Below are 25,700 nucleotides of genomic sequence, written 5' to 3'. Positions count from 1 at the left end.
TAATATGATTACATAATTTCCCCTTCCTTCCTTGCTCTCTTTCAAATTCATAGTTCCCTTTCCATTAATTATTGTTACAAGTATTGTATATGTACATATATATGCATATATATATATATATATATATATATTCCTAAATACAACTTGCTCAGTCTATAGAATGTTACTTGTAAATATGTTTTCAAGACTGCTGATCATTTGGTATTGAATAACCAATTGTGCTCTTCCCTGGAGAAGACTATTTCTCCCACTCTAAGTATTGCTTAGTTACCTGTGTGGCTTCGTATGGAGCTGAGGCCTATGGTCTTTCCGTGTCCACATTCGAATGTCTATTGTTATCCTTGTTTACTTCATGTCTAGGCAGTCACATTGTGAGACATTTCGGGTATAGCTTCTAGCATTCCTAGGAAACACAATCTCACAGAAAAACTCTCTGATCTTTTGTTGTATGATACTTTGTATTCTGACAAACAAAGCTTGCCTGGAGATCAGAAGGCAGAGCTAGCCCCTAGTTAACCATAGAGGCCAGGCAATAGTGGCACACATCTTTAATTCTAGCACTTGGGAGGAGGCAGCAGGAAGATCAGGAGTTCAAGGCCACCCTGGGCTACAGGAGATTGAACCAGTCTAAAGGAGAAACAGAGGCAGGTGGCAGTGGTGCAAGCCTTTAATCCCAGCACTAGTGAGATGGAGACAGGAATATAAGGTGAGTGGAGACAGGATCTCAGCCCCGCATGCAGTCTGAGGATTCATAGAGGTAAGAAGTGACTGTGGCTGCTGCTCTGCTTCTCTGATCTTCCAGTTTTTACCCTCTAAATCTGACTCTGGGTTTTTTATTGTTAAGACTAATTAGGATCAAGCTTCAATCTTTGGCTCTTAAAATCTATCTGCCCCCCTCTTCTGCAATGATACCTGAGCCTTAAGTGTGAGAGTTGCTCTGTAGATGTAACCATTGGGACTGGGCTCCATGGCTGCATTTTGATTGGTTATGGTTTTCTCTAATGATCTCTGCCTGTTTCAAAGAGAAGTTTTCTTGGTGAGGGGTGAAGCCTACCCTTACCTGTGGGTATAAGTAGAACTATTTAGAATATAATTAGGGAATTATGCTATTTATTAAAGGTGTGGCTGTATGTTAACCTCGAAGATCCATGACTTCACGCTCCCTGGGTAGTTGGCTGGGTTTACAGATTATCAGGCATGATTTCCCGATTGTTCAGCAGGTCTTAAGTTTAATTGGAGAGCTGTTAGCTAACACCACTACTGAGCCCTTGGGGTTCCTGTGCTATGTTCATCAATGCTGTGGTTAATAGGCATGTAGTTGGGTAAGACTTTCAGTTGCCTCACTCCTTGTAAGCTTGCTTACTTAGCACCTTCTTATAAAGGAGGAGGCATTCGGACCAGTTCTAGCTGAGAGGTCTCTGTCTTCACATTCCATTCTTGAGTGGGCATTCCCTACAATGTAAAAAGAATATCACACTGTCAGTGAAGAAAAGGATGATGACCGAAGAGATTCCCCACACTCCGTGAAAGTCTGGAAGAAGCAAGCAGAAACACACACAAGAAGATACGTTTAAAGTTGAATAGGAAAAGCATATCAGATGTTCACAAGCTAAAAAGGTGTAGCCCTGAACACAGAAAGAAGAGAGTAAACAAAGGCTTGCCATTAGTCTTCTAAGGGGCACTATATCAAAATACTGTGTTGGGTGACTTACAGTTCTCAAATCTAGAAATCCAAGATCAATTTACCAGCAAAGATGGTTCTTTCTGAAGCTTTTGTCCTCTGCTTTTTGAAAATTGCCTTCTTACTCCCTTCTTGTACGACACAAGCCCTGCCTACTGATTTCCCTAGTGTCTTCCACACCAGCCATATTGGACTAGGACCCCAGTCTTACGACATCAATCTTTAATGACCATTTTAGAGACTCTATATTCAAATTAAGTTAGGGCTTTGACATACAGATTTTGAGTTCATAACCTACAAAATATAAATTTGAGTATGTGTGGGGACAGCAATAAATCATATTTAGGTAGAATATCAATCATAGAGAAAACCTAAAAACTAACTTGAATGTTACATTTAGAATTTATTTGTGAGGTGCAATGAACAGAAAAGCCTTTATATTTGTATCTAGAAGGCCCTGGATAACTTTGCTAAAGCTGTTTCTTCATAAAAATAATTTCTTCATAAAAGACCACAGTCTAAGTTGTGAGTTGGAATTAAATGAGAAAGTAAGTGAATATCCTCAGGAGGGTGAAGATGAAGAGAGTGAGAGGAATACCAGCATTTACCTCAGTGTTAATTTTCTGATAGAGGAGAGAAGAGCAATATACAGATTATTTCATTTGGGTACAATAAGAAAAGAAAGTTAGAAACTACCAAAGCCCAGACAAAGAATGAAACTTCAAAGGAGGTTGTTTGGGGTAGGAAGTTTCCTTTGTAATAGAAAAAATATCATTCAATAGGGCTGATTCTCTGTAAGCTTCTCCCACCTCTCTCTCTGTTTCTCTGTCTCTCTGTATGTCTTTTTCTGTCTCTCTGTCTCTCTCTCTGTCTCTCTGTCTCTGTCTCTGTCTCTCTGTCTCTCTCTCTGTCTCTCTCTCCCTGTCTCTGTCTGTCTCTCTCTGTCTGTCTCTGTCTCTCTCTCTCACACATACACACACACACACACACACACACACACACACATTAATATTTTCGCAGCTCCCGTATGTTTGCTTTGTGTAGTTCAGGTCCCAACCATGTCCCCTCTACTACCCTTCTCTGCCATGCCTCCCCAGAAAGCTTCAAAAAATACCAGTAGCTATGATCACTTGTCCTGGGTTCCCCCAGCATGCACTCTGGATATTAAGTAGTGAGTATAAATTTTTTTTTATTTAAAAAAAGAGAAACCATTTCAAAATTTCAGTGATTTATGTGTCAAAAAAAATCATCTGCTGGAAAAGATAAAGGGAAGATGATTTGGAAGTAAGAGCAGAAATAAGTCTGAGCATTGACATTCAGGGTAACTTTGATGTCATGGGACTGTCACCGCTGCCATATAATATTGTCTAACAGGACAAAGGAATGAGGCTTCTGCTGTCAAACATGTCAAGGAATGACAGTGGAAGACAAGGACAGGGAGAGGGAGGTGGGATGGGTAGAAAGACGGGGAGGAGACTAGGAAAAGGGATGAGAAGGGGGAGAAAGAAGGAGGGAAGAGGGGAGAGAGCCAGAGACAAAGACAGAGTTGTAGAGAAATATCTAACTGACTCTGGAGTTCAGGACAAGTGGGGCAGCACTCAAGTCAAAAGAGAACATAGTGTTGTAAGACACAAGAGAATGAAGTCATAAAGGAGCCACAATGTTGTGAGAAAGTTTAACGGACGTAAATCTGAGTTAAGAAAAGTTGTGAAACAGGGTGGAGATATCAGGATTTATAGTTTCAGAAGCCAAAGAGTTTTATATGATCATGTGCAGTGGGTTGCCATTCCAGCTTTGATCTGGAAGTTCCAACCCCCCATTGAGGCTTTGGTAACTGTCACGCCTACAAGGCGGGGCCAAGAGAGGACCCTGAAGACCCGAGATCCAGATGTACCATCTCTCTTGGTTCCTGGACCCTGGACGCTGGAGGTAGACCAAGCAGAGTTCTCCACAGAACACCGCCAGACTGTGCTACATCTTTCCCAGACCCTGCAACCTACCTATCCCTTCATTTGTAAGTTACGCCACTAAATAAACCTCCCTTTTAACTACATGTAGTGGCCTTAATAATTTCACCAATAATCATGTAGTCTTGCATCAGCCACAGAAGGTTCAATGAAGTAAAATCTCCTGAGTAAGGAAGAACAAAACTACACAAGCCCAGGCTGATGGCTGGCCGCATGGTAACAAGTTAGCACGGAAGACAGAAGCTGACAGAAAGAAAGACAAGGAAACCCTGAGCCAAGAGATAGAGATATATGGCCAACTACACCATGAAGGGAATTGGTACAAAATACTGAGAAACTTAAAGACATGTAATGGAGCCAATTCATGTCTTAGCTGTTATGCTTCTGACATTAATCAAGTGGAAATAGCAAAAGGGTATAGGCTCTTAATATGAAGAGTTGCCTTTATTACAAAACCTTTATTGTAAGGGCTGGGGAGATGACTTGGGTCAAGATTCTGTGCCACCACTGCAGTAGTCAGAGTTCAGTTCCTAGGAACCATGGTACACAGCTCACAATCACCTGCAACAACAGCTCCAGGAGACTCTGATACAACTGACCTCTATGGACACCTACATTCATATGATGGGAATGTCGTTCTGTATGCTGTGAATGTGTGTTGCTCAGATTTGGTTGATAAATAAAATGCTGATTGGCCAGCAGCCAGGCAGGAAGTGTAGTATAGGCAGAATAAGCAGAGAGGAGAATTGTGGGAACAGGAAGGCTGAGTCAGGAGTTGCCAGCCAGACACAGAGGAAGCAAGATGTAAAGGCAGAACTGAGAAAAGATAGCAAGCCATGTGGCTAAACATAAACAAGAATTATGGGTTAATTTAAGTATAAAAGCTAGTCAATAGTTAGCCTGAGCTAATGGCCGAGCAGTTTTAATTAATATAAGACTCTATGTGTTTACTTGGGTCCAAGCGGCCACAGGGCCATGGGAGTCAGACAGGACCAGGAAAACTTCAGCTACACTCATGTGCACATACACTTACACACGGAACAAACAAACACCAAGAAAAAGAAACCACTTTATTCTCTAGCAATTTTGCCCACATGCATGTATTTTCTAGAGAAAAGAGTAAGTGTGCCACCTTGGACACATATCACACAAACTAAAACCTATGTTTCACTTTTTTTTTAATCAAAAAGGCTGGACTGGCAACTTCTAGGTACCTGAGAAATGAATAGCACTGCCTCCAACATATAGGTCTCCATCATAACTCTTTGCAGTCCTGTGAAATGAACAGTAGGCTGTCATCTTCAAAAGCTTTGCTCTTTGGTTGAACCTGCACTGATTTGCTTGGCCTTTTATTGCTTGAGAGAGTAAGGGGAGTGGTGCCCCTGAATTATTATAACAGGAATCTTTGCCCTGGAAATATCTGCAGCCACTGACCCGACTGAAAGGTTATAGTCTCTCATTCGGTATTTTCTTTTTATAGGGATTATCTTTTGTGCATAGCAATAATAAATAAAACATCTCAACACATCACCCGTAGCCATGGAATTGAAAAGCCCTTTAATATCAAACTCTCCCTCTGGAACTGTGAGTGCAGAGTTGTTGGTGGAGATGGCTGCATCTCTAATCTTCGGAAATAATAGAAGGAAGCTTAACACACTGGTGCACACTGGTGTTTAGCTATAAAGCAAAGGAAATATAGCAATGTACAGTCAGCACAACTCAAGGAGGTATCTCTCCCAAGCAGTAAAACTCCATCTCCAAGCCATTAAAATGACTAATAACAGTGCCTGGTATTTATATAGTGTCTTCCTACAAAGGCCTTAAAATGTTTTACTAACATTTTCTCATTAACTGTACTTTCATCTCCATGAAATACACGATGAGAATTACCATTGCCTTTCCCCCTCTTTGCTTCACCTGTGGTTATTATGATGTTGGACGTGGTGAGTCCAGAAACTCAAGGTCAATCTGAGGACTGGCGATGACAAAATTTCCTTTTATTTACTCCCCCTTTCTCCTATGATCAGGGATAACATCACATTTCAGGTTTTCAGTTCTCAGAGAGAGAGAGAGAGAGAGAGAGAGAGAGAGAGAGAGAGAGAGAGAGAGAGTACATGGTACATGGTAGGTATCTTGGGCTGGGTGCGATTATACATAAAATTAATGACAATGTTTGCAAAATTATACTTACCTAAGTTGCCTTTAATTAAGAATCTTCACAATAATTTTCTGTCATCCTTGTGACAGGCACAGAGAAAGAAAAAATTACTAATTTGTTCTATGCTTTCTTGCATTTGAAAAATAATCAGTATTCAGGAGAAAAAAATGCTTAAATGAGTCCTAATTATTTAAAAAGAAATTTTCTTATCCTGTATGGAGTTATTATTTATCCATCTCCTCTGAAGATAGCAATATTTCTAGTGAAAAAATCATCATTATATTATAGGAAGTAAAACACATAGTAAATTGGGACTTTTAATAATGACCAAAACATTTACATAATACATACTAAAATTATACAACTGCGTTGATTTGGTTATTTTGTTAAACTTATTTTTCTGTTGCCTGGATTTTATTTTTACAGGATTCCTCAACTGCAACAGGTATATTTTATATTTCTTTGCCTTCACTCTGTTGCCTTACTCTAAATGGATGACCTATCATCTTTTGGAAGCCTTTTCTTGAGTCCATAAAAATACATGTCTCTTATCCCACTAGACTTCTGCACTGTGTACGCCTGTTATCAGAGCAGGTCTCACCTCATTCCTTCAACTGTTTGTGTATTCGCCAGTCTTCGATCTGTGGGAAAGGAAGAGAACAAAGCTTATCTTTCCCGGCTCGAATGCCCAGCACATGGTGCACTCTAACTGTGAAAAATAGGTGATATAATCAATCCTTGCTGATTGCCCCTAATCTTTTCAAGCCACACCATTTATTCTCCAAAGGAGTCTATGGCTAGATAAATGAAAAATGAATGAAGTAATGGATGAAGGCATCGCATTGATCGATACATGTATTATGATAAACTTTAGTCTTTTAGGAGGAGAGTGCTGTACTTCTGTAGAAACTCAGCCTTGGCCTCTGTGAATCACAGTATCATGTGCAAATTCAGTTTCTTCTTGGTCTGCAGTTTAGTTTGCAATAAAGAAAACTGTAAGTGTAGTTGCATTTTTCTGTTCCTGGTGATCATGATGTACCTGTTCATAGTTGCTTTATTGTTCAAATATACGTTGGCTTTTGTCATGAAGATCTCTAACCTATCAAGTTACTAGAACAGGATTTTAAACTGTTTTATTTACCATGATCTTCTGTCTGCCCTAGACATTAGTAGGACTGCATCAACTCTAAGTACCTTAGCATCATTAGGCCAATTTTCCTACTGACATAGAAATTCCATTTTCTTCCAGTCATGAGCTCTTTGTATTCACAAGCTTTTCCTCTGTATCCCCACTACTTCTAACCATTATGTTGGTTTGTATTACCAGATGTGATTTTATATTACTAGATTTGTCTTTCTCTGTCTAATATGTCATGCAACGACAGATACATACATACATACATACACACACACACACACACACACACACACACATTTGTGTGTGTGTTTGCCCTTGTGGGAGTGTGTGTGCATATATATTGTAATAATTTATTCTAAGAGAGCAATGTAGACAACCAACATATTTTGAGAAACATATTTAAAACAATGTATTCAAGAGGAAAAGATAATCACCTAAATTCTCATGACTCCAAGTGAGAAGTCTTTCATAACATTTGCTTCACTTGATAGGTGGTACTGTAAAACAAAAAGCCCATGAGGCTTGACTGTACACAAAGATCTATAAGACACTAAGGAATGCTGAGAGTGGGAGAAGTAGTCTTCTTCAATGAAGAGCACACCAACTGGCTATCCTACATCAAATGGTCAGCCCTGAAATCATACATATGATTAACAATATGCATTCTGAGCAGGTTATATTTAGTAATACATGTATTTACATACACATACATTATGTAACAGTGATTAATGAAAAAAAGAGGCCATGAAGTTGAAAGTGAGCAGGAAGGGGTATATGGGAGGGTTTGAAGGGAGAAAAGGGAAGGGAGAAATATTGTAACTATATTATAATCTTCAAAATTTAAAAAAATTTAGCTAAAGAAACTATAAAATATTCTATCTCATCTCTTAAATAGACTACTAAATTTTTCAGCTCAAAATTTTAAAATATATCATAATCCTATTGAATAACATCATCATCAATGATACAACATTTGATGCTGAATAGTAATATGTAATTACTACTGCTAAAATTTGCTATGGCAAGGCACTGCATTAAGAACATTTCCTAGATTATTTATTAACTCGACCACCAGTATACATTACCAAATACATGGACCATATTCTAATATACTAAACAAACATATTTGCTGATGTTTATAGAACATCCTATAATGGAGTGTCTAACTCAGCCCAGTGGATATGAATGTGTTGTTGGAGCCTTAAAGACACCATTACCACAGTCATGTTAATTCTGAATGAGATTCACTTTCACAAGTGACTACAGAGTAAATGTTCGTTGACAGTTCTGAATACTCTGAATGAGATTTACTTTGCACAGGTGACTACAAAGTAAATTTCTTTTGACAGTTCTCAAGTAGGTGACAATAGAAGAAATAACATCAAACTATAGCAATATATATGCAACCAGACTATTAATATGCATGAACTTCCCATACTGCCTCTGTCCAGTGATGATGTTACTTCTGGATTTATTTATTTAGAATTTGGAGAATTTAAAACCTTCAATTTCTTTAAGAATAACGAAAACTGTTTCTCAGCATCCATATTGACACAGAAAGCAAATATTTCTTGACCTGTTGGATTAGGAAATATTACAGATAAAGGGGTATAGCAAGCTAGAAGAAGATATCTTAGAACATAGTGAGAACTGTTCCAAGGAGGTGATTTTTTTTATAAAGTTATGTATTTTCCTTTTTTAGATTATAATATAATTATATAATTTCTACCTTCAATTTCTTTTCTTTAAACCAGTGGTTCTCCACCTTTCCACTGCTGTGACCCTTTAATACAGTTCCTCATGTTGTGGTGATCCCCAACCATAAAATTATTTTTGTTGCAACTTCATAACTGTAATTTTGCTACTGTTATAAATTGTAATGTAAATATCTGTGTTTTCTAATGGTCTTAGAAACTGTGAAAGGATTGTTGGACCCCAAAATGGTCACAACCCACAGGTTGAAAACAACTGCTCTAAATCTTCTCATATACCCTCCTTGCTCTTTTTCAAATGTGTGACCTCTTTTTTCATTAATTGTTGTTACACACACACACACACACACACATACATATACACGTATATATATGCATATATATATATATATATATATATATATATATATATATATATATGTATTCCTGAAAAGTAATTATAACATGCTCAGTCTCTATACTATGACCTGTATGCATGTTTTCATGGCTGATCATCTGTATTGGATAATCAGTTGGTGTGCTTTCCCCTTGGGAGGCCGTTTTTCCCTCCTTCAGCATTCCTTAATTGCCTCATAGTTCTTTGTGTAGCGTTGGGGCTTCATGGTGTATCCCCTTGTGTAAGCTGGGGCATTTTTCTGTTTCATTTTCTCTTTTTTAAAACTTTTGTAAATTCTTCGATAATTGTTTTTCAATTTTAATCATATTTACTCCATCTCCCACAACTCCTCCTATGTCCAATACCCCTTAGTTATGCATCCAGCTCTGTGACCTATTCCTTATATATTTTAATAGTCAGAATCATTGTTTTATTTATTATGATTGGCATTGAGAATTTGTTTCTATAAGTTTGTTTTCTGGCTTCTACTTTGCCGTATTTCTATTTTGTTTGTACTGTCTCCCTTTATCTGCAGACAGACAAATGTGTCGCTTTCCCTCATACCCTACACTGTTTCTTTTCTGATGTGAAATTACCATGCCCCTCCCACCATTTATGCTTTGGAAATCCACCACTTAATCATCACTTCTTAAATGTTTTTATTAAAGTTGTCAATACATTTCTTTTTGACTCATTTCAGCAACTTTACAACAAAACATCATGCAGTTCCTATCAATTTCCTTTTGTACAATTATTTTTTATCTACTTCTTTACATTCTTTTCCTCTCATTTACTTTATTGCTCAAATGTCTTTTAAGGGAGTTTTCAGTCAACCTTTGTGTAAAGTAAACCCGGTCTTTTATGCCTGAATTTTTCTTTGTTTTTCCTCATAGTTTTTATAGCGTAGTCTGACATTTACCAACACTAAGAAAAACATCGCATCCTGTTTCTTTGAGAGTAATTTGCAGTTTGGTTTTACCTGTGATACTTAGCCCCTGTACTGCAGTGTGCCAGAGTGGAGATTTGCTTTTAGTGATATTGCTTTTTAGTAGAAACCTTTAGCAGAAGCACTCACCTTTTTAATTCCAGAGAATATTAAATCAATCATTTTCAACTGTTGCCTCTTCACCATTGTCGCAATTCTCTGCTTCTGCAAATTTTACTAGGACATGGAAGGGCCTTGACTTCACTCCTTCAGTTTTCACTTCTTCCTCATAGTCCCAGTATCCTTCCCTCAACAATAACAGTGTCTTCTTAATGTGCTCACATCTTCAGTCCAGTTGTTGAAGCCTACTAATATCTCATTCACATTTAAGACATTTAAGGATTGTTTTTAATCTAGAAATTCTATTTATCAAAAACTATTTTTTATCTAATTATTTATCTCCCTTCTTTGATTATTTCCAGTCACTTTGTAAGTTTGTAGTATGAATGTCCTGCTTTTGTCCATTCTTATTTGCAGTAACAATTTATTCCTTGATGATTATTTTATGGGCTCTTTATGTGTGTGGCTGGTTGTCTCTTTGAATGAGAATGTTCTAGCCTGTAGCACTTGTTTCTGCTAAAGTTAGTTTTCTGAAGAAGGATGAAAAGAAGATAGAAAGAAAGGAAAGAAGAAAGAAAGAAAGAAAGAAAGAAAGAAAGAAAGAAAGAAAGAAAGAAAGAAAGAAAGAAAGAAAGAAAGAAAGAAGGAAAGACACATTTCATCCTTCTTCAAAAAACTTTCTCTTTCTTTCTTTCTTTCTTTCCTTCCTTCCTTCCTTTCTTCCTTCCTTCCTTCCTTCCTTCCTTCCTTCCTTCCTGTTTTCTTTTTCCAGACAGGACTTCTCTGTGTATCCGTGGCTGTCCTGGACTTGCTCTGTAGACTGGGCTGGACTCAAACACACAGAGATCCACCAGCCTCTGCCTTCTGAGTGCTGGGATTAAAGACGTGCCAACACAGCCCAGTGAAATGTATGTTTCTTAATAGGAACTCCCTCTCCTTTCTATCACATGTCATCATTTCACATGTGCTCCTGTTTTGCACAGATAACATATGTCTGGGGAAGGGGCACTGTCTTAGTTAGTGTTTCTATTGCTGTGAAGAGACGCTATGATCCCAGCAGCTCCTATACAGAAAAACGCTTAATTGAGGAGGGGACTTACGGTTCAGAGGTTTAGTCCATTATCATCATGGTGAGAAGCATGGCAGTGTTCAGGCAGACATAGTGCTATATGTTGATATGTTCATATGCAGGCAACAGGAAGTAGACTGAGGTTCATACTGAGTGAAGCTTGAGCAAAAGAGACCTCCAAGCCCACCCCTACTATGAAACAATTCCTCCAATAAGGCCATGCCTACGTCAACAAAGCCACACTTCCTAATAGTGCCACTCCCTTTGGGGGCCGTTTTCTTTCAAACCACCACAGGCAGTTTCTGCAGTTCTAACTCCACCGGAAGAAGGTTGTGGCAGAATTCCTGACTTTCTGTAGTGAACTGGGTTTGCGATTTTCTTCAAAGCAGTATGAAGCCTTACATCTTTCCCTGAGGCTGATGGGTTAAAGCTATCATGCGCTGGTTCTGAGGTTCACAAGAACCACTTGGTTTTTAGATCCCTTACTGCTGTGTATATCACTCTGTATAAATAAAATGCTGATTGGCCAGTAGCCAGGCAGGAAGTATAGGCTAGACAAGCAGAGAAGAGAATTCTGGGAACAGGAAGGCTGAGTCAGGAGATGCTGCCAGCTGCCGCCATGAGTACCAAAATGTAAGATATTGGTAAGCCACAAGCCATGTGGCAAGGTATAGATTTATAGAAATGGGTTCATTTAAGATAGAAGAACTAGATAACAAGAAGCCTGACACGGCCATACAGTTTGTAGGCAATATAAGTCTCTGTGTGTTTACTTAGTTGGGTCTGAGTGGCTGTGGGACTGGTGGGTGAGAGAGATTTGTCCTGACCGTGGGCCAGGCAGGACTGGAGAAAACTCCAGCTACAGTATCCCTTACAGGTGTTTTCCTTTCTTGCTTAATTGCTTGTTTGCTTAGAGTTTGTCTTTTCTAAGTGAATCAGTGTGTTTTTATTCTGCAAAATTACAACCATTTTCTCACTGAACTGGCTTAGAGCTGAAATTCTTATTCTGAAACTGAGAATATACCACACCTTTTATATAGCTACAGGAAACAGTCGTGTTTAAACAAAACAAATAAAAAACAAATTCCACACCTCCCAGCCCCACAAAGGTAAATTTTCTCATAAAAATGATAATACATCTTGCTCATCTACCACGCTAGAGAAAAGTCTGAGCAAATTGCTAACACTGTGGGGAGCCTCCTTTCTTCACCTTTTCTTCATTGTCCTGTCTTTTATAACTTTTTCTCTTGTCTTTTTTCTACTAAGTATACATGGCCCTCACAGTAGGATTAATCTTCTTATAGACCTTTTTTCCTTTCATTATCATAAGTGAAATTATTATTTTTCATTAAAATATCATAAAACCTGGAATGACTACCCCCTACCCCGATTTGAAACACATTAATAAGGCATCGCTGGCCACTTCTGGACTTTGTGAATTGATTGAAGATTGTGCTGGAGGAAACAGTATCAGGAAAGTGTCTTACAGCCCATGACTGTCTCCAGTGAATTAACCATCAAACATCCCAAAAGTTCTGAGTCAGATGAGCACAAATCTCAATTAGTTTATCTCCACTAAGGTACTGCCCTCCTAAGACCATGCTCAAGTCCTCTGATGAAAACTAATGCCTTTGGTGTGGGAAGGTGACACTTCAGTGGAAGTGGAAATAGAATCATACATATGTCTTTCTGAATTTTTACAAGATGAAAACCAAGAAACCAGAGTAATATTACATTTAAGAAAAAGAAACTTTGCCAGTTAATTATGTGATGCTTAGCTTTAAACAAGAAGACAGCATTTGGGCATTAAATTGAAGTAGCTTCATTCTTTGTGTTTTCCAAATGATTAACTAAGATTTCTGCTGTGAAATAATCCTCTTGTACACTGTAAAGATTTGTCACTCAAGTTGGTTTAATAAAATGTTGATTGGCCAGTAGCCAGGCAAAAAGTATAGGTGGGGTGACCAAACTAAGAATGCTGGGAATAGGAAGGGTGGAGTTAGGGGTCACCAGCCAGATGCAGAGGAAGAAAGATGAGAATGCCTTACTGAGAAAAGGTATCAAGCCATGTGGCTAAACATAGATAAGAATTATGGCTTACTTTAAGTGTAAGAGCTAGTTAGTAACAAGCCTGGGCTGCCAGCCAAGCATTTATAATTAATATAAGCCTCTATGTGGTAATTTGGGAAGCAGTTGCTGGGTATTTAGGAGTTGCTTATGGAACAGAAAATTCTGCCCACATATTTCTACACCAGCTCTTATTTAGAATCCCCATGTAATGGCACTCAGTACTTTTTCCTTTGCATATTTTTCCCACAATATCACTGAGTGAGCTAAAATATATATGACTGTGAGAAGAAGAAAAACAATGCCTTACCCTGTGTATATCTATCAAAATAGACTTACATATTGTCTAAATATTGTTGACACTATAAAATGTTTTTTAGTATAAATTAAATAACTGCATACTTTCACGTAAAATATTAGTTGATTTATGACACAGTACTCCAGAGAATTGTGAGCTGCATCCACAAGCATTTGAACCTGTCTCATCCTCCCATTTTTTTCATTGTTTTGAGAGAGTGGCATGTTTCAGTCCTACTTTGAATGAAAACAAATCACAATTGTAAACTATTAGCTTCAAAAGGAAAGTGGCTTTTAAGCAGTATATTATTTTTTAAAGTTTAATGGCTACACCCAAGGCAAAACAAAGCTGGAAGAAGTTCTATGTATCTAAGAAGTTGCAGGAACACATTGCTGGCAAAAACATAATCAAGCATTGATTTTTATGTTCTACAAAACTAAAAAGGTTACTTTTAACATATTTCCCATAGCATAAAAAAAATCATTCCCCTTTTTATTCTTTATTTATAACTACACTTTGGAAACTTGAAACTAGGTTATTTGGGGTCATTCCAAAACTACAAGAATTCATGTGAATGCCTTTATGTGCTTCAAAAGAAAAAAAATTGAAAAATGTATTTTATGAGTGTCTGCAGTCATTCGAGAGATAAAACAGTCTTGGGATACAAATATAATATTGGAAGCATTTTGTAATTTAACATTTCTTTAAAACGATCAGATGAAACAGATAATCTTTGTGTTCCATCTATAAATATAGTCTCTGTTATATTATTTAATAGATGATTTACTTTCTAATGAAAGTTAAAGAAAATAAAATTTCCCAATGAAACAGATTCATAAACAACATGACTTAGGCATCTCTGTGTTGCATACAGTGTGTATGATACAGGAGAGTGGGAGAAATTTACAAATAACAGTCCTGCATCACTAGCATCTAGCCGAAGAAAAGTCTGAAAGTAGTTACATACTTTATAGAGCCTCAAGCTAATTCCATCTGATTGAGTGACCTTTATAGAAAAGGGACAGATAATAGGATGGACTGGTAGGGATTTCATATGTAGATATAACTAAAAGAGATACATTGAGCCCAGTGTATCTTAAATATATATCTAAATACATTGTGATATGCGAAGAAAATTCTGCCACATTACCAACTTTAATAACCACAAGAGAATATCATACAGCCAAAGCGAGGAAGAGCATACACATTGTGCATGTACATACAGTGTTTTTACATCCTTCTGTAACCTCACATTTGACACTGTACATACAAGACCAAGCTATTAGGAGAGAAGACTTTTTTTCTGAATCCCTTCTAGATGAACTTTACAGTTTTGAATTCCATAGTTTAGGATTTTCACTTGTCAGCAATGCACACAGCAAAATTTTGATGGATGAAAACTGCAAAATAGAAAAAGGCTGCTGAGACAATTTTGATTGCCATTAAGATATACCGTGTGTGTGTGTGTGTGTGTGTGTGTGTGTGTGTGTGTGTGAATGTGTGTGTGTGTGTGTGTTTATATCAGCTTAAGAGGTATATCAGGAAAACTATAACTCAAAAGCATCCTCACATTGCATAACCACGAACTCAGAAGCCTACCTAACAACCTAAGAACTCCCTACAGTGTAGATGTGTAAATGTCCTGTAATGATTCAGATTATATAAATGTATATCCTGTGACTAGGGAGGACTAGTTTCTACATATGGATGTGTGTGCATGTCGTGTGCCTGAATTAGTATGTACATACTGATTTATTAAAAAAAAAAAACTGTCACAAAGGATGTAGTAATCTGATTAGTCCTTGTGTCCCTGACATGCAGCTGCAAGCAATTCCCTCACTAGGAATTTGCATTAGATAAGATTTGAGAGAAATGTCTCAGTACTTAAATGAGGGAGACCACAAACACATGTGGATGTAGGGTGATTTGAAAATGTCCACACCGAGCTTTTAGACACAGGAAGAATCATGATACCTCATTAAACCCAGGATCCCAGGAAGGAATACATTGAGCTCCACCCCTTCCTTTCTTTAGTTTTATACTTGATCATCTTATTTTCTCATCTCCCATGGAATATAATGCTATAACAGCAGTGTAAAATTCAAGTGATGCTATTGTTTGAATAGTGCACTATGCTGAGCTAACAATGATTGTGGTAGCAGAAGCTTCATATCTTTATCCTTCTGGTCATGTCTCTACCACTTTGGCTCACTTGTCTAATTGTTTTTCCTATAAACAGAGTTTGAATATAGTGAGATTCAGGAGGTGGGCTGCTTAGACATTGTTTAAATTGTTGGTCCCCACATTTTTTTTTTTTTTTTTTTGGTTTTTCGAGACAAGGTTTCTCTGTGTAGCTTTGCGCCTTTCCTGGGACTCACTTGGTAGTCCAGGCTGGCCTCGAACTCACAGAGATCCGCCTGGCTCTGCCTCCCGAGTGCTGGGATTAAAGGCGTGCGCCACCACCGCCCGGTTTGGTCCCCACATTTTTTATGCGTTCACCAGAAACTAAATCTTACTAATGGGTGACTATTTGGTGCAAGTCCTTGATAGTATTTATTTTTGAAGTATTATTCTTAAACCATTAGGAAAACAACTCTAAAATGTCTCTCAAATACATGTATAAAAATATAAGCACCCCTGTAACTTCTGGAGTTCTGGTAATTATATATGCAAATATTTTGATAGTTACCTTTAATTATCAAGCTGAAACAATGTAACTCTCCTAGGACCCTTCCTCTGGCAAGGAACTTACTAGATCGTGTTATCCTTTGGACATGCCTGTGGATGACTGTGGGGGTAACCTTAATTGATGTTGGGAGACTCATGCTGAATGTGTTCATTAGTACTCTCTAGTTTGGGGCTAGGATTGTGTAAAAGCAAAGACAAGCAGCTGAGTACTAGGCATGTGTTCATTGTTTCTCTCTCTTCTCTAAGATGTGATGTGGCCTCAAGTTTGTGCCTTGATGTCGTCACAGTGATGAGCTGTAACCTGGAACTGTATGTCAAATAAACTTTTTTCCCCTAAGTTGTTTTTGTCATGGAATTTTATCACAGCCAGAGAAGTAAAACAGCCAATACCCAACTTATTTTTTCCAATGTTACAAAGTAATAGCTTGTTCATAAAAATGGTTTATGTATGAAAAGTATATTAAATAATCAGGAATATAAATTTTCGAGCTTTGGATTTTATTTTTAACCCTAGTTAATGAGTGAGTTCTGAAAGATTGAAAACCCAGAATCCCATTTTCAAAAGTAGAGTATATAAAACTATAACAAAAGAAAAAATACTCCATCTCTTATCCTAATAAATTTACTCATTACAAAATTGTGAAGGTGAAAAATCTTTTCTGAATTCTATCATCTATATTGCTTATATAGTTATTCCACTGAATTCAAAAGGAGAATACGCAAGAAAGTACACACTTAATATAAAGTCACTCCCTACCAAAGAAAGCCATAGACAAAGAATTTTCATTTTCCTTCACTAGTGAACAGATCAGACTGATTTTATATTAGGGAACCTGAATTTATCCTCTCATCAGCATACAGTAATCTGGCATCTATCCAGGTTATTGTTTGTCTCCTTTCAGCACAAGGTATATTAAACAGTACATAAATAAACATGTCAAGCAAAATCCATTTATTGTCACAAGAAAGTCATTTGGTAGACAGCCTGTCAAAGACTGGAGAATGAACATGTTTCTAAAACACATTTTGCCTCTAACAAGTTGATGTATTCAAGAAAAATGTATAGCAACATAGTGTTGCAAAAGGGATAACTGAGCCCCATACATCTGAGCTTTGATAGAAATTACTAAAGCACATCTAAGTTTCTGTTATATTTGTGACTGAAACTAATTGTCTTTTAATTGTAATTAATTCTAATAATTTCATAAAGTGTATTCTACTTGCTTATTAGTATGTAATTATGCATTATTTAACATGCCAAAAACATGGAGGGAAAACCAAATATGTTTGGAAGTACTATCTTCACCTTTACTTTATTATTTTGTTAAATGTTTTTAAGTGAAATAAAATTACATTGCTTTCCTCCCTCAAGTCCCTCCCTGTTCACCTCTCAAACCCTTCCTGTACCCCCACTCCCATTAATAACCTTTCTTTCTTTAATTATTATTATTGTTAGATATGTATATGTGCATGTGTATGTATACATACATGTGTGTATGCACAAATATATCTAAATACAACCTGTTGAGTCCCTTTTGGTTGGTGCTGTATATATTGCTTCTAGCTGACCACTATATATTGGACAATCATTAAGAGGGCTCATCCCTGGAAGAGGCATAGATAATAGACAGATTGACAGACAGACAGACAGACAGACAGATATGCATACTCATATATAACTTCATTACACACACCACACACACACATATAATATATATATATATATATTATATATATATTATATATATGTAATGAAGTTGAGCCACTATGACTGGCAATACACCCCTCAAGAACACAGCCTAACATAAACCCCCATTACGAGGCATGAGAAACCCCTTTCAAATGATTGGTCAGGGTAGTCCAAGAGACTCCTAAAACAATATAAAATATTAGTGCCGCCCTTGGTTGCCTATTAGACACTAACGTTAGGTCTTTATTGTGGATGACGTTGTACACTTAGAACACAGGACTTAGATGACTTCAGCTGGGTCTGACTTGAAATCCTCCCTTGCAGGGTCTGTCTTCCATAGTTCCAAATTCTATGAAAGCTGCCAAGGGAAAGAAGCAATCCAACAGTCCCACCCGGGTGTAACACCCATGAAACACAGCAATTGCCAATATGGCAAAATATGCATAAAAGTACAATTAGTGGTACTCACGTGTCATTGTCAACCAATAATTGCTGTCAACTAATAATTGCTGTCAACCAATCAGGTTGCTGATTTAACAGGAGGAAATCCTGCCTGATACTGAAAACCCAGCCAGCTTCCTGGAGCTAGTGATGTCATAGAACTCCTAGGAGACTCTACTATGCTTTCTTCTCTAGGCCAGCACAAGTCCTTACTACATTCTAAACCTTATCTTTATACTGACAAGAAAGTATAGGTACCATGCCTCATCAAAGGAGACTCTCGTTACAACAAATTTAGACCATCATAGAAAACCACAACTAGACACAATTTAGAGACCCACAGGTCCCGAGGAGCCCAACCCCAATGCCTACAGCTAGGGTAGAAGAAACTTTGTAAAAGAGGGACTGGGAAGAATGTCAGATCCAGAGAAGCAGGATGTTTGTGTCAAAGAGTCTCTGTTCAAACCAGATGCATAAATAAGACCAGAACAGTGACAATCTCTATGGACACATCAACGACAAAGGGGAAAATTTCACAATCCCACTGCTAGACAAAGAACTACGTTCACCTGTAGTTTTATTCCATTGGCTGCCTCCTCATCCTGTCATGTTCTAATAGAGCAGCCGAAAAAGAAGACTCAGCTCCTTAGAAAACATCAAAGGCTTTCCTGCACTAGAACCTGTGAAATTATCTCTTAAGGGTTTAGAGAAAGGAGTGGACTATTTCGCTATTGCCCTGTGTCCTCACACATGGTTAAGGATAAAAATAACAAGCAAAGATGCCAATAACAAAAAAGTAAAACCACTCAAAATGCCCATCAGTTTTACAATTGAATTATCCTAGAAAAATATAAATGTTAACATCCAAGGCTAGTGAAAAACACAGTAACCTTCTCCACCTCTGAGTTACATAATAATCATCTGTCAACAAGTGAATCAAACATGAAAACACATTGCTCAAATAATGGCTCAATATCAATTATTATTGGTAGTAGTAATAGTTGAAATAGTTATAGAATTATAGCAACCCATCAATGCCAAATTATTGAGTCCAGATTTCCATTTACATACGGAAAGGCTCACTATACCTTACAAGAATTCAAACTAGATTCTATTAAGTAAGGTAACCCTGACTCAGAAAGACAGCTGTTGCATGTTCTCTCTCCTAGCTCTAAATCTACAGATGTGAGTATACAGCCTGGAGTAACTGCAGGATCTAGAAAAGCAAATTGTTACCACTGGAGCAATAAGTGAGAAGACTAGCAGGGCACAGTGATCTGATCAGGGATCAGATAAATTCAAAAGGAGGATAAAACGACTATATGGATGTCTGGAAAGGTCATAAGGAATCATACTGCTAACTATCCACCTTAAAAAAACCCTATAATAACTGTAATTCTCTCCATAAATATACATATATAATTCAAAAACCCCAATACCGGACTTAAGAAGCCCTCTTTTGAGTTGTTGGTCAGTGTTTTATATGAGAGGCCCAAAACAAACACACAGCTTATTGCTATTGTCTTTAGTTGTTTCCTGGTATTGGAATGTAAGTCGCTATTGCTGATGATACCTTGTGCCTCAAAATTAGAGCACAAGAACCCTGAGCTGGAACTGACCTGAATGCATACTCCATAAGGACTAGCTTTCATGGTACAATAAGGTGCTATGCAAGTTTCTAAATGAGGGAGGCAATCTACCCAGTTATGACACCTCTGAACTACATCTATGACCATCATGGCAAGATAAATCTTAAGGGTTCAGTAGTGGCATCCGTAACTTGCCAGTGAACAACAGCTCTCTAATTGGACTTAAGACCTGCTCAACAAGAGGGAAGCCATGCCTGTTACTGGAAAGCTAACAACTCAAGGCAGGTGAAGTCATGGATATTAGTAGACAACTTACAACCACTGCTTTACAAACATAATCCCTAACAATAATCTATGTATTTGGAGTGAGTTTATTGAGTCCACTACCAATGATGGGACACCTCACGCAGCCTTAAGGAAGGGGGAAGAGCTTGGACTTGCCTCTACTAGATGTGCCTCCCCATGGGAGGCCTTGCCTTCCTGTGTGTGGGGGGGGTGAGGGATGGGTTGTGAGGGGGAGGCTTCAGGGGCAGGAGGAGGGAAGAGGGGGATCTTTGATTGGTGTGTAAAATGGATGAAAAAAAATTATTAATTAAAAAAGAAATAGAAAACAAAAAGGAGAAGTGATTGATAAAAGAAAAAAATCTATACATTTGTCCTTATAATCACAGATTATTACCCATCATTAAGGAAGCTTCCCTTTGCTACAGACAGAGATCACTACATAAAAGTACAGTCAAACAAAATGTAGAGTTGTGGAGTCCAGTCCCAATGGATACATCTACAAAACTTGCCTAAACCTATGCTCAGGGAATTTGTGGAAGAGAGCATGATGAGATTAAAGAGCCAGAAGATCAGAAAGTTTGCTGTGAGAATATGTTTCCTAGGAATGTCAGAAGCTACACTCATAAACCCTAATCAATATGCTTGTTGAAATATAAGCTAAACAAGGACGACACCTGTAGAAATGCCTAAATGGATGAATAAAAGCCAATGAGGCCTCAACCCTACATAAAGTACTATTAGAAACTAAGGAAAGCCAAGAGAAGGAGAAATAATCTTCCCCAGGGAACAGCACACCAGTTGGTTATCTGATACCTTATGGTCAGCCATAAAAACATACATTTAAGTAACATTATGTATACTTAGCAGGTTACATTTAGGAATATGTGTATATACTTACACATATATGCATGTAATAACAATGAAAAAAAGGACCATGAATTTGAAAGGGAATAAAGAGGGGTGTATAAAAGGGTTTGGAGAGAGAAAGGGAAGGGAGAATGATGTAATTATATTATAACCTCAGAAATAAAATAAAATAGTTATTATGTAATTAAGATATGCTAATTAAAACCTGTAAAAACAATTTAAGGAAATAGTAGTTAAAACTAACTTCTTGTGAAACAAATATTTAAATTAAAAGCATGTGATAAGCCAATAAGATAAGGAGAAACTACAACCTTCAGTGATTTCTGCTTTTCTAACAAATTCAAAGCAACATTTACTTGCTTTCTTTAGGGAAAATTTAGTCATCTAGGATTGGATGTATGGATAAAAACTAAAAGCTAAAAACTGAAGGTTTCAGAGGCAGGTGGATCTCTGTGAGTTCGAGGCCAGCCTGCTCTCCAAAGTGAGTTCCAGGAAAGGCGCAAAGCTACACAGAGAAACCCTGTTTCAAAAAAAAAAAAAAAAACTGAAGGTTTCTACTCTCTCCCTATGACATAAAATCAAGCCTTACATATAATATTGTCTACATGCACATCCATATGTTCACACATACATGTACACATGCACTTATACATATGTAAACTGTTGTGTATAATGTTATTATTAGATCAGTAATATCTCAAATCTTTCTTCTCCTTTTGCACTACAACTATAATATTACTTCGGAGTTTTACTTAAGGGAAATGGAACAGTATTGGTGAGGTAGGATTTGACTACTTTTGCACAAGAATTGGGTGGCAGGATATGCAGAATGGAATGGAATTTTAAGCAGGACCATACTCAATGGAGTATAGGCTGTCGAGGTCATTAAATTCTCATGAAGTGTTTGTGCAAAGCTGAATACATTCTGTATTTTATCATGCCAATGAAGGCTGAAATGCAAAAGCTTTCTTACCAAGAAATGCAAAGAAGAGCTGAGGAGATGGCTCAGCTAATAGAATACTTGCTGAGAAAGTATGAGGAACTCAGTCTCATTTCCAGAACACATATGAAAGGCGTGACACTACAGGCATTTAATTCCAGTCCTGGGGAAATGAAGAAAGGCTGATCACTGGCCAGACAGGCTCCACAAATTGAAAAATTCCAGGTTTGATGACAGATCCTATCTCAAAAAAAATAAGGTGGAGAATAATTGAGGAAGACACACAGACTCACACACATGCATACACACACTTGCACAAACAAACACCCAAGAAAGGAGAATGCAAATATATACATATACACATAAAAGAACACATACACACATTCACATACAAACATGAGCACACACACACACACAAGAAAGAAAATTCAAAGGCAGAGAAACCTAAGACAGAAATCTAAAGCTTACAAGGACAGATCATATGACCTTGCTTGGTGCTCTATAAGCATACCCTGGTAAGAAAGTTGGGTCATATATTGTAGAGTGTGGCAGCATTAAGATTGGAAATGGGATGCATGGTTTCAAATAACTCTCTGAGGAAGATCAGTCTCACTGGCATGTGGAAGATGGATTGAAAGACAGGCCTGAAGAGAGTGCCATAAGAATTGCTAATGGTTCAAATGAGTAATGAAGGAGGCCCACTGTGAAAACGAGGTACATAGAGAACAAAATGCAATGACCTGTGATATTTATTTAAAAAGCATAAATAGTATTATATTACTTACAGAAAAAAAAATATGAGAAAGATGAAAGAGTTGACAAGTAGGCCCTCTGTACAGGAGTCTGCCGGACAATGAGAGAAGTATGATGAGAGAATCAACTCCGTGTGGTGTTATTCTGGTTTTGTTCTTATCTTGGTGGTGTGGGAGGTTGCTGATGTTATTTTGTTTTATATTACATTGCTATAGATTAAACCCAGAGTAAATTCCGGTCAAACACTGTTACTGAGCTTCATCTCCAGCCCCTTATCCCAATTTGAAAAACATTGAGTGAAGTATTGTATATGTGATGTCTAAAACTTAGGTTCATGTCTAAATCAAGAGCCCAGGAATAAATACTAGATGAATGTGAAGCTGTCGCTATAAAGTTGTAGAGGAAATAATATATATGAACAACGGTAGTGTCTGGACAAACCAACAAAGGGTAAGAGAGAAAAGGCTCTAGCCTTTGATTTTCGGCAATAGAATCATTAAGTAGTTATGGAAACATAGAACTATACTATTAAAAGTGATGTAGACAGTGGTAACCAAGGAATAAAGGGACCAAAACAATTCAAAAAATGTGAAGAAAATGAAAAAGAATTTTAGTAATAAAGTGGCCATACTGTCAATTTTTTAAGAAAATAAAATAACAAGGCAAAAGAATAAAAGAAGAACACAGTGCATCTGTTGAAGGAATTTTGAGAAACTCAGAAGTAATCATAGTCAAAAGAGGTCGGATAAAATTGTGGGGCAGAATGTAAATGAAATACATCATTAAATGCTGCCTTTATTCTATTTTTAAGTCAAATTTTAAATAATTAATATTGACTTGGTACTGTGTGATGATTGTGGTCCCTCCTGGACTTGTGTGTTGGATCTCTCACCTCTGCTAGGGCAGTATTTACAGATAGGACCTTTATAAACAAATTAAAGTTACATGAGTTCATCAGGGCGAAGCCTGAATCTAGCAGAAGAGTGACAGAGAGTACGAAGAGGGACAGAGAGAGACACAGCAGACACAGAAGACAGATCTCTCTCAAGTAAGACAAAGAGGCAATGTGATCCCTTGGGAAGCGGTGGCCATCTACAAGCCAAGAGCAGAAAGTTCAGAATGAAATCTGTCTACCAAGCATCTTTGTTTGACGTTCAGCCTCCAGAACTGTAGGAAATGAACCATTTCAGTTGGAGTCATCTATTATGCCATGGTCCTCGGCACTAGCAGCCCTTAGGAATATACTTGGCTTCCATTAAAACCACTTGTGTTACGTGTCGCTTCAAAAATTTCTTGGCTAATTCTATGTTGTACACAACATTCAAAATAAGAAATTTGTACAAAAGCCCAAAGGGAAAATCCATCTTCAAAAAAGGATTTTCCTATCCATAAATCCTATGTATCTTCTTTCTGGTGGAAAAGTTAATAAAGGTTTCTTATATGTTACTGGACTGCTCATATATTTTGCATTTATGGGGAGAGAAAGGCCCTGATATCAAGGCCTAATATACTAGGACTGAATGTGAAACCTAAGCATTTCTAGGGGGATGAAAATGAAAACCCTAAATTCCTCTTCTGTGGGTTTCACAACCTCAGGGATACACAGGCTGAGCATGAACAGAATGAAATGGTTCCATGAGCAACGTAGACAGAGAGAAAACAACAGGAGAGCCGAGGTCATTGCCTTTGTTGTCTGTTGTAGACAGTAACTGTCTTGAGCTCACTGATGGACTCGGCCTCCAAGGAGCAAGCAAGAAATGCCTTCTCAAGACCAAATTGTGCAGCCGTAGTCTTCTGGCACCAGGCAGTTTAAAATTCAGCACCTGGCAAAAGAAACCAACTGCGCTGTGCGCAGTGATTCTCCCAAGAGCCATCTGGAGCACGTGGACCATTTTCCACATCGTGCTTGCTGCTCTTATGAGTTTATGCCCCTGGACCAGAATAAGAATATAGCAGCAGTAACTCTGGATCTAAGTTAGATAAATAATTAATTGTAAACTCAGCCAGAAGCCAGAGCTGCTGGCTTCAGTTGACGAAAAGCAACTACTTCCCTGAATCCAAAGCTGAGTGCACAGCCTGCGGAAAAGCCCCAGAGTGCAGTGATATTTGCAATATGTGTGACTGACAGTCTCCTTTTAAAAGAGTTTCAAGCTTCAATTTTCCCAAGTGATGCTGGAAGTAGCCTTTGCTTCTTCCTCACAATGGAATTCATCCTGTTCATGCTGGGTACTTAGTGTTTTGGAAGAAAAAAAAAGAGAGAGAGATTTTCTTAACATTTTAATTGTTTAGAATTGACAGAAAGTTAGACCTACCTTCCTTTAAATGGAGTTAAGATTTTACCTTTGTATTTAGCCTCAGGGGGGTCCATCACATTCATAAAACTGCTAAAACTAGACAATCATGAAAGGGTTAAGTTCAAATATAAACATCAGAATTTCCCCTTCAGAAACTCAAAGCCAAGTACACTGGCTACTCATTTACATTCATTTTTCTCAGCTCATTCTAAACATATTATAGTAATAGTCAATCATAAAAATAAACAAAAATATTCTCTTGGTTAAGAATGAACCAGACAACTACATAAGTAGAGGTTAGAATATACAGAAATACCAGGACCTGAATTTTTTTCTTTTTTCTTACCAATTTTTGTTTCAAGCAATGATTTTGGAAAGCTAATAACAAACAAACAAACAAAAACAAACCCAGGAAAAATCATTTAAATTACATATTTAATTATATATATTATCTATAAGATATAATTAGATACATATGTTTTATATATATATACATATATATGTGGTATTTGAATAGTACATAAGTATTGAATGAATGTCTTTAACATTTATCCCATTAGGGCTATTGCTGATACCCTTATTGATCAAGGTCATATGTTCACTTGAAGTCCCATGATGCTCCTTGGCATTCACTAGGAGTAT

General features: G+C 37.5%; 1 long non-coding RNA gene across 1 annotated transcript; it reads right to left on the bottom strand.

Annotated features, from left to right (window-relative positions):
- Nucleotides 1–236: 236 nt before the first annotated feature.
- LOC131894381 (uncharacterized) lies at nt 237–11,294 on the bottom strand. Its single transcript, XR_009374904.1, has 4 exons — nt 11,178–11,294; nt 6,408–6,447; nt 5,840–5,885; nt 237–1,452 (listed from the first exon to the last, which is right to left on the bottom strand). It is a non-coding gene; the product is annotated as an uncharacterized LOC131894381 (long non-coding RNA).
- Between the last annotated feature and the right edge of the window lie 14,406 nt (nt 11,295–25,700).

The sequence above is a fragment of the Peromyscus eremicus genome, chromosome 17 (genome assembly GCF_949786415.1).
Source record: "Peromyscus eremicus chromosome 17, PerEre_H2_v1, whole genome shotgun sequence".
Taxonomy (NCBI): Eukaryota; Metazoa; Chordata; class Mammalia; order Rodentia; family Cricetidae; genus Peromyscus; species Peromyscus eremicus.
The sequence above is the reverse complement of the archived record's forward strand: the minus strand, read 5'-3'. Positions and strand labels throughout refer to the sequence as shown.